Source organism: Sinocyclocheilus anshuiensis, unplaced genomic scaffold (genome assembly GCF_001515605.1).
Source record: "Sinocyclocheilus anshuiensis isolate Anshui unplaced genomic scaffold, SAMN03320099.WGS_v1.1 scaffold1082, whole genome shotgun sequence".
Classification (NCBI taxonomy): domain Eukaryota; kingdom Metazoa; phylum Chordata; class Actinopteri; order Cypriniformes; family Cyprinidae; genus Sinocyclocheilus; species Sinocyclocheilus anshuiensis.
The window spans coordinates 1,628,956-1,646,295 of record NW_015542379.1 but is presented as its reverse complement, the minus strand read 5'-3'; positions in this window follow the sequence as shown (position 1 = coordinate 1,646,295).

Sequence of the window (17,340 nt, the reverse complement as noted above, 5' to 3'; positions counted from 1 at the left end):
TGTGGGGGGGGGGGGGAGGGGGGGTCCAGCTCAAACTTAGATGTTGTACTTAAACAGATGTCAAAAGTTCCACATAATCAAAAAGAATATCTGAAAGAGTACATGAAACATCTTAAAAATAACACTAAAGCCACATACTGACAGGAAAATGACCTTCGACCTGTGATGTCTTCCTTCCCATCCCCATATCTCTGTTTGCCATCACAAACAGAGCTTATCTTGCCAGGTGTGAGGGTCGGGTTGGTCTATGAACTGAACTGTGGCCTTGACATATTTACATGTATACAGCACATTCCCACAACCATAAATCAACAATGAGGCCCATACAGCACCCATGGGAAAGCATAGGTTATGTTCATAAAAGAAAATTAATTTCTATGGCATTCATCAATTTATGTGCACTTAATGCTTTCTAACTACAGGCAATTCTACACCCTGTTTGTCTTTCATCTCTGCCACCCTAAAAATCTTTGATAAACTCAACTGTCAACACCCAATTTATAATAGCCTAATTAGTCCCCTTAAAAATTAGCCATCTATGATTATGTGATTTTTCTTTTCATGTTTACTGTAAACAACAGCTGCTGATTACTTCGGAACCCACAGGCAGTGACAAGGCCTCGGCATAAGTCAGGACAAAGAGAATGAAGCTGTATTCAAACAGTTGTGCTTGAAGTCTTCACTTGTCTAGACATAATGTTGTTGAGCAACACTCCAGTTTCACAAAGTAATACTGTTTGAAAAGAACAGAACAGGATATGAAGTGATACAACGTTCTGTTATGTTTAAAGCTGCATTCAGTAGTTTGGTGCTAATGTAAAAAAATATTACACATCAAGAAATAAATTGTGTTTTTGTGATCTGAATGGTGTACACAGTTTTCTATAAAAAAAATATGTTAATTATGTATGGTGCAGGTCACCCCTCTTAATGTATTTCACCAAGCTGATATAAAGTGACCTGTGTTGTTTCACTAAACGTCAAAGAGAATACTCAGAAAGTGAAAATTAGACAATGGAACATACTTATCGTTGGTCTTTACCAGCAGAGACAATGGAGGATTAGTACTTGTATGGATGAAAAAGCAAAAAGGTTTTGAAGACAGAAGACTGACATATACAAAAACAAGTGCAAAAATTAGTAGAGCATCATCATCATTTGATCATTTGATCCTGAGCAGTGGTGCCCAAGTTGCTGATTCACATTGATAGATGGCAGTGCAGAGCCAAAAACCATTGTGTAAAAGGTACTTACAGTTAACAAAAAAACAAAAACAGTGATGCTAATGCTAGCAAAAGAACTATTAAATGCACCTTTCAAAATATTAGGCTACTCAATGATGGCAAGTTTATTCACACCAACAGCCACACGACAACACACAATGAATTACCTACCAACTAAGATTTTGGCCTCAAAAATATTCTAGCCTAAAATGACACACATCTTCATCAAGAAATTCCAGACACCAGTCTACAAAGTCTACAAAGCTTTTATCTCACTGGTCTGTGAGGTTTTTTTGTTTTCCTCAAGCAAACTAAAAAAGAAAATTGCATGTTGTGGGTGCGTTTTCTCGCCCTGTGTGAGGGTGTGCATTTTTACTATTTTAAAGGTTTGAAAAGGTGTGAAAAGGTCTCTAGACATTCTGTCTGAGATCTATGGTAAATCAACTCTGAAAGGTGTCCATTGGGTCCCATCATGAACGACAAGTTGAAAAACAACCCAGACATCTTTTCTTCCATTTAGTCCCACCTTTCCACTCATAGTATGCAAGTAGTCTGCAACGTGTCAAACCCACAATTGGCCTGGGTATGCATTTAAAGGTTATGAACAGAATTAATAGGTGTGAGGTGCTCATTTTCAACCTTTTGCAGAGGCGATGTTCCCATTTATTTCATCAAAGGCCATCCTCTTTACTTTCCAAGTATAGGTCAGACTACATTTATTGCCAACCATTTTAGCTGACAGGATTCATAGCTTTGTCATTTAGCAATTCAATTTAGTTAAATACCACATTTCAAATGACACCAAAGGTCTACATAACTCCAAGCAGGCTACTCTATGTCATGTTACTCGCTTACATCTGGTTCATAATAACTTCATATATTTTTCTTTTCATAAGAAGAATTGGGAGGAACATTGTGTTTCTTCTTCTGTGTGTTCACTTACAGCAGGGGTGTCCAATCTTGTTCCTGGAGGGCCACTAACCTGCAGAGTTTAGCCAAAGCCCCTGGAAAGCAAGCCTACAACCTTTATGCAAAAAATCATAGCGGCTAATGCTAATGCTAATGCTGCGGCCATAGATATGTATTGGCAGTACGCAGGGAAGGAGACCAGAGGCCATTGTATGATTGGCTGAGGTGCCTCACATGATCCAAGTTAGCTGTTACGCTTTTTTTAGTGGTAATTAATACAGAGCCTCTCGTCTCCCAATAGTAAGACAATCTCTGGTTTAGCTCTATCCCTAAATAAACACATCTGAACCAGCTAATCAAGGTCTTCAGACTCACTAGGCTGCGTCTGAAAACTGGAAAATGCTGCCTTCGAAGGACACATTTCAAGGTAGGAAGGCAGCAAGGCACGTTCAAATCAAAAGTTAGCTTCACTTCCTGTCTCCTGAGATACCTTCATCTGGTTGATTTTTGAAGGCAGCATAGATGTGTCCTTTGCTGCCTTTGATATCCCATAATCCTGTGCATTCCATTTCATGATGGTTGAGCTAAAATAAAATAAAGTTGGCATCTGAAAGTTGTGTTTGGTGGTCAATTTGCATGTAAATGTATGTTGCTGAACTTTTTGCACTTCTGATGTTATTTCTAGTGAGAAATAAGTATTATAGTAATTAAATATTAACTTAGTTATCACCAAAGCTTGTTCTATTTTGTTGTAGATCATTGAAACCCTACGTGACATTTTGTTTACAAGCTGTTTTATTGATGTCTTTCCACAATTGAAACACTGATTGAGCGATTACATGAGATGTTCATTCATGTTTATTTTGCGTTAAAACTAGCAGTGAAGATGAAGGGATGATCGCGCTCCATGCTGGCATTTGAACTGAGGCGTTTATACAGCGGCCTGTCACGCCACATCAAAGAGCGTCATAACAGCATGTATTGTCTGAATTTCTTGAGAAAATAAGACCTATACCAAAAATATTCAGTACAAATACGTGTATGGACCAGGGACATTCCCACCTGGAAAGGAGAGAATCTCTCAAATTAGCTGAGAATGTTGGTTAAATTATTCAAAACCCACAAGGAAGACAGATCTTGAGGCTTTGATCGGTAGTATAGTTGACAGAAGCAAGAGAATTGAAACCTAGATTAGAGATGGCGTAGGTGGGCATAGGTGGGGAGATAAGATGTTGTACCTTAAGCCAGTGTTTTCCCAACCCTGTTCCGGTTTGGATGTCTTCTTTATCTGACACATCTATTTTTAGTCTTGGAGTCTCTATGAACAAGCTGAGGAGTTGAATCAGGTGTGTATTAGTAGGAAGAGTCTGAAAATGTGTACTGTTGGTGTGCCTGCAGGAGCAGAGTAGGGAAACACTGCCCTGACTGCAGAGTTTGGCTACAGTCCTAATTAAACACACCTGAACCACCTAAACAAGGTCTTCGGGATAACTAGAAACTTCCAGGTTGGAACTAAACTCTGCAGTAAGATGGCCCTCCAGGAGCATAATTGGACACCCCTGAGCAAACATGTGCTGGTCACTGATCCCCGTCATGGGACACTGGTACCCCCACCCTGAACAAGCTTCAACCAACTTGGTAAGCTGGTAAACCTGCTACCCCAGAACCAAACAAGCTGGTTGGGTCTCTGCTTCCTGGGCAGAGTATGGCTTTGTGGGCAATGGAAACCTAAAGCAAGAACCTGGACAAGGACTTAGTGGTAGCGAAGGTAATCACACACATGCACACATGGACCAACCAAAAATCCTTCCTCTCTTTTTCTCTTCCATTTTCAGTCTGCTCCTTCCCCCACAGCCCGAGATGAAAAATGATGTTTTTACAGGTGTCTCGTGATGCGGATGCTATCCCCGCTTGGCTGGAATTCACATTCGTTGCTCCTCCTCCCTTTTGCCTTCTCTCTCCAAGGTCTGCCTGCCAGACTACGTGTAGCTCGGGCAGTGCCCTGCTTTGAGTGGATGCTATTGGAGATATATCACCAAAACATTAGAGCAGGAGGTTGGCTCAGGTAGATGTGAGCTCAACTTTTACAGGTACCCTGGGCTCAGCCTGTGTTGACTCAGTTGTTGTGTCTGCCTGTCTACATCTCGTGTGCATGCCCTCGATGCTCCTGTAGCCTCTCAGGAACTCTCTGTGGAGAAGCAATAAAAAAGCAACCAAGATGAATTACAAAAACTCAATGTGCTCCCTACTGGACTGGGGTTCACAATGTACATACTCACCTGCTTTTGTGAAAACACAGTAAGGTCAAAGTGTTGAAAACAGGATTTTATGTGGTCTTTTGGAAAATTAGGTTTATCCAGACATACTAGAACAACACATTGAAAAGCTTCCTCTATAGTTCACCCTGACTATTGAAACTACACTGCTTAGTTAGAATTTGACATGGGTATGATGCCACAACTACGGTGGCTGAGAGAGCTCAACACGCTGCAACTTCAGAAATCACACGCAAATAGAAAAAGCACCAGCAAATTAAGAAAACATCTTCATCAGATACTCACAACACAACCAAATACAGAAGTAAGCAAGTAGCACAAACCACAACAAAATTACCTCAACAAAATTCAAATTAACTATGTTATATATTTATATTTGCAGTGCATTTCTGTTATTGATTGTTGTATTTGCAGCACATTTCTGTTCTTGCAGCGCGTTTCTTTATTTGTTTGAGTCATAAGCATTTGCAGACCGTGTGTTGTCAAATTGATGAAGATGTTTTCTTAATTTGCAGGTGTATTTCAATTTGTCTGTGTTTTATCATTTGCAGCACACTGAGGTCTCTCGGCCATCGTAGACAATCTTGGCATCATGTGAATATATCATATAGGTCACATGAATATATCAGCTATTTAATATTCAGGAGAATGGTCCACCATATAGGGTCAACTATTCTGGAGGTTAGCCAATCAAAGGTACAAAGGTGTACCTTCTGAAAAGGTACTGCCCAAATGACATCTTTCGTACCTTTATTTCTGAGAGAGCACAACAGAACGTCTTGCCTGTTTGGGACTCTTCTGGAGTCAATCGGTTTTCGAAAGTCCCAGTCCCACCTACAGCATTGGTAAACATGGTTGTCAATCCCAAAACACCAACTGCATAAAATAAACGTATATAAATCTTAATGATACAGTAACACCACAGCCTCGGCAACATATCTTAAAAGCATTGTAAGCCTAAGTAGAATGTACTGTAGAAACCGTGGCACTGACAGTCAGTTCAGACAGAGGCCAGACAGAGGGTACAAAATCATAATTTGGTTCAGGTTTTCTGTCAAAACAAACCAAGGTAAAACCTTGACTATCATTACAAGAGGTCTTCAGGGAAAAACTAAAATACTATAGCCATGAATAATATGGCCCCTTTAATATAGCATGCAGGGATACTGAAACACAACATGACTGAGAGCCTGTTGGCCAACATGAGAGGACAAGAAAAGCGAGGAATGAAGAAAGGGAAGAGGGGGAAAGAGAGAGAGTTGGAAATGAATAAACGGAAGGAAGAGAAGTTAAGACAGCTGTTCGGCTGTTTACTCCTCAGATGAAGCCCACAGAGGAGCGGCAGGCAGGAAAGGTAGGAGGCTGGTTGCCAGGATGGAATCATCATAGAACGTGTTTTATGACTTTCACATACACAGTGCTACAAGGATTAGACAGGAGCGAGGGTCAACAGCAACAGTGCCCAGTGCATCAGCCCGGTAAACAGAAACAGAGAGTCCTCCGAGTGGCACAGCAGGTCTTCTCATTATAGCACTATCTGTCAACAGCATGAGAGTATACCTATTTTAAGACAGTTTTCATGACATGCCAAATAAAAAGTGACTAATGAGTTTATGCTGTTGTGACAACTTTAACAAAATTAACCATCTGAAATGTCTGCATATAAGCTGCTCAATCTTCTATAATAACTAGGACAGTCAATCAAATGAATTACATGATAATGTGATTAATTAATTGAATTATGCGCAATTAATCACCTGTAATTATTTTTTTAAAGACAAAACCCAAATGAAGGTAATTCAAAGACATTACATCATTGTGGCAGACAAATTATTAAACAGACCAGTGGTTCTCAACCTTTTTAACTTCAGGTTTTTCAAGACAATATTCAAAGCACCACCTCTCCCTGCTCTTTGATGATAATGACAACTTTGAGCATTCAATTTAAACACGCAGTGCAGCCACCCATATAATTTGAGATTTAATTTATGGTTCTTAAAGAAAATAAAAGCAACCCACAATAAGGATTACTACATCTTTTTGACATTATATTGAAACAAATAAACAGTTCTGTGTACACATGACAATTTGTTTGGTTTATGCTCAATGGGGAAAAATGCAGGATTGATTCATGCTCAATGACAAAAAATTTAATCAGGATTGCAGTCGCAGGGCTGAAAAAACAAAACAAGGACAGTGTGTACTGCTCTGTGAGAGTGGACAGGTGTGGCTTAAAGCTCGCAGTCAGAAAATCAGCATGCACATACCAAATTCAGTTGACATTTTGTAGATCATAGTTTATAGCCATTTGAAGCACTTCAAATGTAATTAATTTAATTAACCGTAACAATAATTGCACTATTTCCCTAATAACCGCTCATCCTAAATTAACAATTGATGTGAGGAACATCCTAGCCCGTTCTGGCTGGGTGGTCTCGGGTTAAGGTTAAACAACAAGCAGTATTTGATTTCACTAAAACCTTCAGTGCAATAAGAATTGTTCCCTGAACAAGCACGTCCTATGTATCTGGGGGGAGCTGTCACAATATTTCAATGCGGCTACTGTATTACAAAGACTCCTCATTCCCCGCCAGTGAAAAAGAGGGGGTGAAAACGGGAAGAGGAAGAGCAGTAGGCCAGAGCAAGACAAGAGTCAGATTTTCCACTAAAGTAGAGTATAATTTCAGATATATGTGGGGTTTTTACTTTTTACAGCAGGATCGCAACGCGATCCTCGTTGGTATTTTATCACGTCCATAACTATGGAATTATGGTCGTGAAAGAATCAAAACATTGAGTGAGTAAATAAGAGCTGTTCAATGAATAAAATGACTACCCGATAAAAAAAAAGAGAGTTCATAGAATATGATAGATGGTCACCAAGGGTGACATTACCTAAAAAAACCTCATCCTTCCCTTTTCCCCCTCGCCTCCTCTCTGTTCTCCACTCGTTTTTAGTCAGCTCCAGGTTGCTACAATATGTTTTTCCCAATTTTCCATCCTTTCCAAGAGAAAAGGCCCTCATTACATTTGCACATGTCTCCCTCCTCGAAAACATGGCCGCTAACAGGCAGATGAATGACTGCGACCGATTACCTTGCACAGTGCATGATGCTCCTGAGAAGCATTAAAGTGTATTCCATCCTTTCCAGAAAAGCCACGAGAAAGACAGGAGGAGGAGGAAGGAGTTAAGAAGAAGAGGCCTGGCAGAGAGATTAGATTAGCACTTTAAAACATCTGTGAATTCGTCCAGCCCAAACTCCCGCTTCCCGACAGATTACCCCTCCATCTCGCAATTCTTCAGCCCCTTTCCCGGCTCTGATCTGTTTTCCTCTCATTGCGCCTGTTTATTTCCCCAGTCTCGCCATCCGTCGTCGGCTGCTCTGAATCGTAAAACACAATAAGAAGCTTCTAACGTCTGTGGTCGCGTCGCTTTCAAAGGAAGAAGATGGTTTGGCAACTTCTCCGAAATATGACAAAGAATATAAACTTTATTTACACATAAAACCTTTGTATTCACACTGCTCAACTCACGTCTAGGCTGAATCACCAGAAAGAAGACCACAGTGGTTTTTGAACCTTGAGTTTTGGATGTTGAAAGGCCCAAAAGGTTTTATATCATGACGCATTGAATCAAAAGGACAAACACATTTAAGCCTTTGAAGCAGAACAAGTACAAGTCCAGTGAGCTGTTATTGTCGAAAATTCCCATCCTCATCCCAAGAGTGGCTGCCAAGTCCGAGAGGGGTTTTAAAGAAGTGATAATGTGCAGTCCTATGATGCTCATCCAGGAAAATCAGCAAAGGGACATGGAAATGTGTATTAGTCTTTAAAGGCCTTTTCCTCCCATGGCTCCAAACTCTTCCTGCAGTGTGAAAGACAACATTATCCCACACCCCGCACACATATACACTACAACAACATACACACACCCAGTCCAGAGGGAGACATCAGCTGGGACAGGGCTTTATGAGTCCATTCTCATAATCACTATTAAGCCTACCTTTCCTGCGTGAAACAGACCATTAAGACGCAAGTAAAAAAAAGCACCACAGGGATGATATACATCCTCACAACACCCAGTAGGCTTCATTATTCTTCCCAAAGAGAGGTGCTGATCTGTGAAGCCCACGCAAAACCAAATCAGCTCCTCTGTTTACAGAATCGGACACTAGGACATTCCTCCTAACATCTCATTTCAGGGCCTCTTTCGCCACCAAATATATCTTGCTTGTTGTGCCTTTGGAGACCAGCTATTTAAAATTCAGTGATTAGGAACATTAAGACCTGTGGATTGCTTTGTGGGCGTATTGCATGTGATTTATCCCCTGCTGGTGGATACCATAACTACACTATCATGCTGTCAAAAATGTATTTCTCCATTGAAGACCATCCTAATGGAACAAAGCCATTTTTTGCATTGCAAATACGTATTGTAGATGAGTTTATTCATAAAAGTGTGAAATGGACTTAGATGTAGAATGTTAACCATGACAAGTTGCAACCACACAGAAATAATCTAAAAGCACAAAATGAACAAGGTAAATGACTTCAAACTTGACCAAGTGCATCGTTTTTAATCTATTTCTCTTAACAAAAGGTGTCATCTGGGGCAATGTTTTCATTTAACATAGTTATTCTTATTAAAACATACTGTATTAGAACATAACGGGAAAAAAAACATTCAGATTTCTTCTGGATGTACAGTACTATCCTTCACTTCCTTCCGTAGCTATTTCCAGTACTGACATCCAACATCAATATATTTGCAAACTTATTATTTTCACACCCTATTCTAGTTTGCAGAGCAGCACTTAAGAGATGAGAGCAGCTAAGGGGAATTATTTCCAAAGATGTGGCTACATTCAAAGAATTATAGCATAGCATAATAGTGAAAAATGTTTGGGTAGCAAATCATGACAGTGAACATATGCAAAGTCAGCGAAAATATCATTGTCAGTGGAAAACATATGTGGGATGCATCTATTCTTCTCCCACTTGATTTCTTTGCAAATATACAAGTAGATTGAGCTGTGCTCGACACAGATCCTGCATGCAAACCACTCAAAACAACTCAACCCGTGAGAGGAAAGAAACAAACACAGGTCGCAAAAACACAGACCTCCCAGTGTGGTTTCAACCTTTATCAAACATCACTGTTTAATGATAGTAATGAGAGTCGAGCTCAATGAAACAATCCTTCTCGCACTGAAATCGGCATGGGATAATAACTGTGTTCACTATCACAGAAATAAAAATGCCTCAGGTTACGTATGTCCGCTCCCAGGCAGACAACGCACAAACTGTGTGTATCCGCACCCGTAATGAAACGCGGGCAGGGAGGAACACACAGTCTGAAACGCTGGCTGCCTTCGCCCCTACTTAGATGGTGTCTCTTATCATGTGCTTTAGACATATTGCTTTTTCTTTTTTTTATTTATTTTCTTCCCTACGGGACAGACAACACCAAATAAGACTCACAAACAGATATCAGACTGACACACACACAGAGCGCTTGCTGAATGACAAAAAGCTGACGCTGGTCTCACCGCACGTGCTTTTATAGCCTCCTGGTCATTACGTCACCCGCCGTGACGTCTCGCCCATCTATTGGTCTGATTACACACGAGGTTCAGAGCCCGTCACGCTGAAGGGCGTTCCCCTAGCGTTTTCGACGCAGCTCGAGTTCCTGAAGAGGAACTGATTTTTACATTTTCTTACCAATGCATCTTTACAAATGCAAAAGGATGAAGACACTGTAAGCCAAAGAATGAACAAAAATAACAGTAATAGATACAGTTAAATATCAAACTGCTACACTTACAAGTCTACTGCCACAGTAGGTCACTTTTATAACTGCAAGAATGGACTTGAGTCTGGATCTAAATGGATATTAGCAAACGTTCTCTGAATAATTCTCAATTCACAGCTGTAAAAAAGGCACTCGGTGGAACTCTAGTACTATAATGGGCCAGTCATGCATCAAATGAACTTTATAAAGAGCCTCCCTATGTTGTGATGTGGCACTGGTTCAAAATAAAAAGCAATAAGTATCACATGGTTTAACTGTGCTGACATTGTAGCAGGTCAGCGGTGTCGGTCATAAAAGGTTATTATGGAGTTTTAATTTTACTAGGTGGATGTGTTTTGTGTCACAGGAGAGGGATCTGGTGCCAATGTATCAAATTTAACAGCTGCATAAAAACAAAATACCTAAAAGAATAAAATAGACCTACCTTGTGCTATCTGAAAGGAAATTACATCACCTTGAATTGCTGCGTAACAGTTTAATGGCAAGTGGTAAGTAAATATTAATGTCAAATCCAATGCAAATGCTGCCATATTAAAGGGACGGTTCACACAGTCACCATCATGTTGTTCTAAATTCATATGGCATTCTTCTGTGGAACATAAAAGGGCAATTTTGAGAGAAAAGGCGTGCTCAGGTAAGGATATTCTTTTTTTTTCTTCTGTGGAAAATTATGACAGATTTTTTATTTGGGGGGGGGGTTTGAACTGTCCCTTTAACAATATGACAACTGACTATTCTACATCGGAAACAACATTTGTTAAATTGTATTAATTAAAATGAGCTGTAGCTACACAATTGCTCAATATTTTAATCACATGCAATATACATTTAATCTACTCAAATACGTAACACTGAAGCTAACTCAATTAATTTCTGTTGCATTACCTGAAACACTGAACTTAAAACTTTATGTAGAACTGAATTGGGAGAGTAAATGTTGAAACTGAGTGTTATTTTAAGCGTTTTTGTGTAAGGGCAAAGGCCTGATAGTGTTTAATGTTGGACATTTCTGTTGCTGGTGTGTTTGTGGTTAGCATTGTGCTGAAGAGTAGAGCTTGTGGTTGAGCTGAAGGATGCTTATATGATGACTATAGTGTTTTTTTTTTTTTTGCTTCATTCAATGAACATAGCTATGGTAACACTTACTATAGTGTAAAAACTTGCACTAAAATGAGCAAAATTCATAAAAAAAGTATATACTTGGTTATTGCACTTAACTTATACAGTGGATTTTACTAAATTCAATGTGTGAATGTACTTAGTGCAAAAACTTGCACATTTTATTTATTTATTTTTTCAGTGTAGGCTTATCAAACCACAAGGTTTTACTTTAGTCCATAACCTGGATATCTCAAGTCAGCAAACTGTCACGGATTGATAATCTCTTGATTCAGACAGCCTGGCAGATTTTCAGTGGAAAGCCTGAAGTCTCACAAGGTCAAGAGTCAGAAATCAGTAAGTTGCATTCTGTTTTTGGGCATGGTTATGGTACAATAAGATAAATGACACGCCGTTCATTGCCAGAATGAGAAAACCAAACGTGTTAAGTCGTAATACTTCCTTACTGGCCCAACCCAGCTCACCATCCCACACACAAACACATTCACAACAACACACTCCTCCGTATCGCTCACACACACGCACTTGCGTATATCTGAAGTTCTCACGCTATCAGCAGACTCGGGTCAGGCTGAATGTTATTGTCAAACTGACACGCAGGGATGCAAGGTCTGTACTTTGAGACCCACTGCTCAGAAATGGCTTAATTACTACGGTAAACAGCAGAGGTTTTGCAAATATCACCAAACCACTAAAATCAGCCCTACCTTCATCTCAAATCGAGTCGGACCACCTCTGAGAGGATCCTCAGCAATTATGCTGCCGTGCACATTGTGTCCAAAATGCAAATAAACAGAAACACTGCTTTTGTCCCCTGTCACGGCCTGAGTTATATTCCCGCTATCCCATTGGTAGAGCCGGAGTCCATTTTGTGCTTTATTTGGACTGGACTTTCCCTCAGATTCATAAACTGTACCATTATGAATGCGGTCAAGTTGTCCAGTCTGACTTTTGTTAAGCAGCACATCTGCAAACCTGGAACAAAATGAAAAAAAGCTGCTCTGCGTTCAGGCCTCAGACAACGTCAAAAATCTGTCATCGTCTTGAATCACCGTACTTGTTGCTGCTATGGCTACAGAAACACAGTATATTTAGGCTTACTGTGAAAATGCGACGCTACTTACAAGAAGCTTGACAATGGTTCAACTGTTTACAAATTCACATGGCTTTTCCAGTAACAAACTTCTTTTTCCAAAACAGTAGCGGTATAGCACGATAAAACACAAAATCACCGTTTTAATGATACATAATGAGCACGCAATCTTACCATCGAGTGAATTGAGGGAATAATAATCAACTGCGCTCTCCTAATATAATTTGTCTCTTCCACGCAGCATTGGAACGTTTGATTCATTAGTGAACTGACTCGTCCTAAACGGCAATTTCTCTCATATGTAACGTTGGTGTTCGAAATTCAATTTTGCTTCTAGTGAATCAGTTCACCTGAATCTTCCTATTTTAGCACAGAAAAATCCAATTAATTCTTGCGAATTGATTTGTTTTGACGGTTCATGTAAATAAATAGATTCAAAAAAGTATTCACAGATCCGAGTCTTTTCTATAGCACAGTATTTACAATAGTTAGATTCTGCTGTTCATCATTATGTTTTCGACCTGTGTATTATATTATTTTGTTGTATTTATTGCAGATTTGACTTTTGACGTTATATGATTTTTGACTATTTGATGTTATATGATCGTATAAAAACAATATGAACCAATTTATTTTATTGCACCGGAATAATGACATTTCACCCTAAAATCAAACTAAATAAATTATAAGTTTTATTTTGCATATAGAAAACAAGGACTGTTTTAAAACAAGTTAATGAATGAGTATTGTGCTGTTAATTTAATGACAATTAGGCATATTTTAACCCTTTTACTTCAAGTAAAAAATACAAAAAGGCAAAAAAAAATTCAAATATTTATGCAGCATAGTATAATTTTCTATATTGTATTTTTATGCTAATGCATATAAAAATATTGTATTGAAGTATTTTACTACAATACATTACAGAATTGCTGTATCAAAAAAATTATAATATAGATAGATAGATAGATAGATAGATAGATAGACAGATAGATAGATAGATAGATTATGAAAAAAGCAGAGTGCGCAGACAGACAAAATTATAGGCCTTAATGTTTCACAAGTGGGCCTATAGGTCCTTTACTAGAGCGGCATATGCAAGTAGTAATTCAGACTTATTACAGGTGCTATTAGATGACAAATCTGACATATTACCAGTGAGAGAAAGAGGTTTAAACAGCAAAACTGAGCCTCCCTCCAGGACCCCACTTTCTCCCCCAGATGTCAAAGCAAACAACAGATCCCATGGACGAGGTCCTGAACAAGCACAACTACCTGAGTCAAGAGCAGGAGTAATGGCGATAATGAGAGCGATCTGAAAGAGAGGGGCAAACTAACGGAGTGATGCAGACACCCACCCCTCCGTCGGTTTTTAAACGACTCTCTGGATGCACTCCGGCGCCAGGACACACAGCAACTCCATCCACTCCGCTTCCTACAGATCTTTCCCAGGGAAACCAGTGAGACTAGTGTAGGAAGCTCTCTCAAACACATCCAGGACAGAAATGAATGTTTAAAAGAAGTGGGGAGAGGACACAAGGGGCGTGGCTGAGTGAAAAAGCAGGTGCACGCAAGTACTTGACTAATGCACTTCATTAAGTCATAATTACAAGTTCAGGTGTTTTGTTGTCGGAAATCTTTGAGGACACCGGGTTCATTCCAGCCTATTTCTTTGAGAAATCTTATTAACTCTTTCCCTGCCATTGACGGAATTTTCCAGCTTTCCATGTTTTCACTGTTATGCGGTAGGGGGCGCTATTACACATCTTCTGAAAGAGTGCTGAATCTCCTGATCAAAACACGGTGAAGAAGATGCAGAAACAAACAATTGTGTATGTAAGCAGATGCACATGTAAATATAGCACAATCACAACCTGGTCTCATGATGAAAACGTACCTCTGGGAACTTTGTCGCAAGATGCAAAATATGTACCGCCATGTACGGTTCGTGATATTCAATGTGAAATGTCCACTGGGTGGCGCTAAAAGAGTGTTCGTTTTTTTTTTACCCGGAACAGTGTACGTACATATGGTACGTTTTATGTGACGTTGGTTTTGTACGTATAACCGCAGATCTGACTTGAAATGTCCGTTGAGTGGCGCTATAAGTCTAATGCTCTGTGACGTTTTCAAATTACGCACCATCTGCACTACACCTAAACCTACTCGATAGTATATGAACAAAACGAATGTGACGTAAAAACGGAATCATACCGTTTTACCTTGCTTTTCGATCTCTCATCTTTCAGCTCTTTCATCATGAGTCATGTTTTTCACGGGATTCATACCCAAAGACTCCTAAGTACAATTCTGTGCTGGCTGAGCTACCGAGCAAGCTAGTTTCATCCGGAAAGTGAAACATATGGAGCTGTAATCATAACTTTGTAGGAAAACAAGTCTTATTTACACAAGCTTCAGTCTGGATCCAGAACACCTGAGAAGAGATGATGCCAACCCCTCAGAGGACCTCAGATGATGCCAACCCTGAAACAACATACAGAACTACCACATTTTGCTATAAGTTTGATTGCATCATATAATAATTGCTGTTAATAGTGTTCATCGTCTGCTTGATTACATCTTTAACTGATTTTTCCGTACATTTCTGCCATATGTACATTAACTGACAGTCACCACTGATAAGCTACCACTAAATATTGTAGAAACTTAATTTGCTGTAAAGTTGCTTCGCAACGATTTGTATCGTGAAAAGCGCTATACAAATAAACTTGAATTGAATTGAACAAGTGCTCGCTGTTTTACCGCCTCTAGTGTTCATTTCTGTTGGAAACTGCAGTGATATGTACTTATTGGTATATTTCGCGTCTTGCAAAAAAGTTCCCAGAGGTACGGTTTCGTCATGAGACCAGGTAGCACAATCATCAAACATTAAACAGCTGCTTAACATTACCAAATGAAATGTTGACCCAAGAAGTGGTTTAGGTCTGTGAAACTTTGGAGGCGTAGATGGAAGAGATCTACTCCATCTATGTTTTGATCATCGGTTTGATCCAGACGCAGTGACAAAAATTACTTTTTTTCAGCTTTTTGTTCAAAATGTTGCTTGTGTTGATCATCTAAATAGTCAGTTAAATAAATGCTGTGTAAAATACATTCAATATGCATCAAATGGTTGTTTACGTAAATATATACAGTAATGTAACATCAAGAGAAAGTACTGTAGATTTTGTGGGGAAACTAAAAAAAACGTATTAGTCACTACAGACGTAGTTCTCTCTTTTGGCATGTCCAACTTGGAAACTTGGGTAGCAAAATTATTAGTTTGTAAATATGATTCAAGGGGTTGCTCATGTCCAATTTTTAACTAGGAAACCCAGATTTCAAGTACTGTATATACTGCACGAATCCAAATGTTGCAGTTCGATTCACATTTTATTTTACATGTGCATTACATGTATTCTGAACCAAACGTCAGTGTAGTGCAGTCGCTGCTTTCAAAACCAGCGCAATATTTTCTAATGATGCAAAACATATGCAAATGCACGCAGATGTGCACAAGGTAGTTTTGAATATTATATTGAATCTATTTAAATATTATAATTATTTTGTTAGTTTTGATTGCTTCTATTGTACTCATTTGTAAGTCGTTTGGATAAAAGCATCTGCTAAATGACTAAATGTAATGTAAATGGTACTGATCTGAAAGTTTCACGTCAAGTGTTTACAAGCTTAATTTTGTCCTATTAGTCAGATTAGTTCACGTCTATTACCAGGCCTATGAAGGCTAAATGAGGTAAACGTGACGCACAAAATAGAGCTTGCATACCGAGAAGTCTGTGCATTCACATTCTTCGTACTTGGGTGTCTTTCAGGTCAGAAATTTGGGGCGTAGGAAGAGATAAAGAGCATTTAATCACATGTTGGAGAAGAAATAAGTTCATGCTGCACAGGTAGAGGTGGATGAATGGACGAGGAGGAGGGAAATCAGGCCGCCTGTTCTCTAATGACATGGAAAAGGAAGAGAAATTGAGCTGACTGGTCAACGGTCCCCACTCGCAGGTGCTCGGTCGCAGATCAAATAGGTCCATGGCTTTTATATCTCCTCTGTTGCTTTCGGCAGGCTTTAAGGAGAAGAGGTGCTTTTGTGATTCGAAAACCTTACAGACATGTGGAAGTTATCAGCCGACAGACTGGCCTATCCTTTCTTCCTTCACCTCCCGTTTTGTCCCGCGGCCCAAGAAATGCTTGAGGGAAACTGGGAGGAAGAGAAAGAGAGACAGAGAGGTAAACACAGAGAGAAAGGTGAGAGCAAACTGCGCTTTAACGCCTGTCTGCCATCCGAGTCCTTTAGCTCATTAATAAATGGCAGCGGGCCATGGGCCAGAATGCACAACTGATGGGATAAGTGACAGGAAGCATGTAAGGCCGGTGTTTGTATTTCCGTGCGTGTGTGTCGAAAGATTGATTTGATTAATGTCTGTGTTGACTGAACTCTGAATTTACACTGACGTATAAACACGTCTCCGAACTGCAGTGTGGGTATCGCTTTCCAAATAGCCTCGCGTGTTTATATATGGGGCAATGTAAAATAAGGATGTCTTGAGTTGATGAGGAGGCAAACGCCAAGTTCTTGAAGTGTAATCTTCAGGATTCATACAGTATTGAAAAATGTGTAGCATTTTCTCCCACATTTTGTTTCAATGGTTCTGAAAATGTCAGGTGGTGTAGCCAAGTAAAAAAGTCATCAAATATTTTCTTTACACCATGAATACACCTTTAGTGTATGCTTTTTAATTATGTTTTTTTTTTTTAAAGTTCCATTTTATGGATTCAATTTTTTTTTTTTTAAATACATGTATACTATACTATGTATACATGTATGCTATGTATACATATATATATATATATATATATATATATATATATATATATATATATATATGTGTG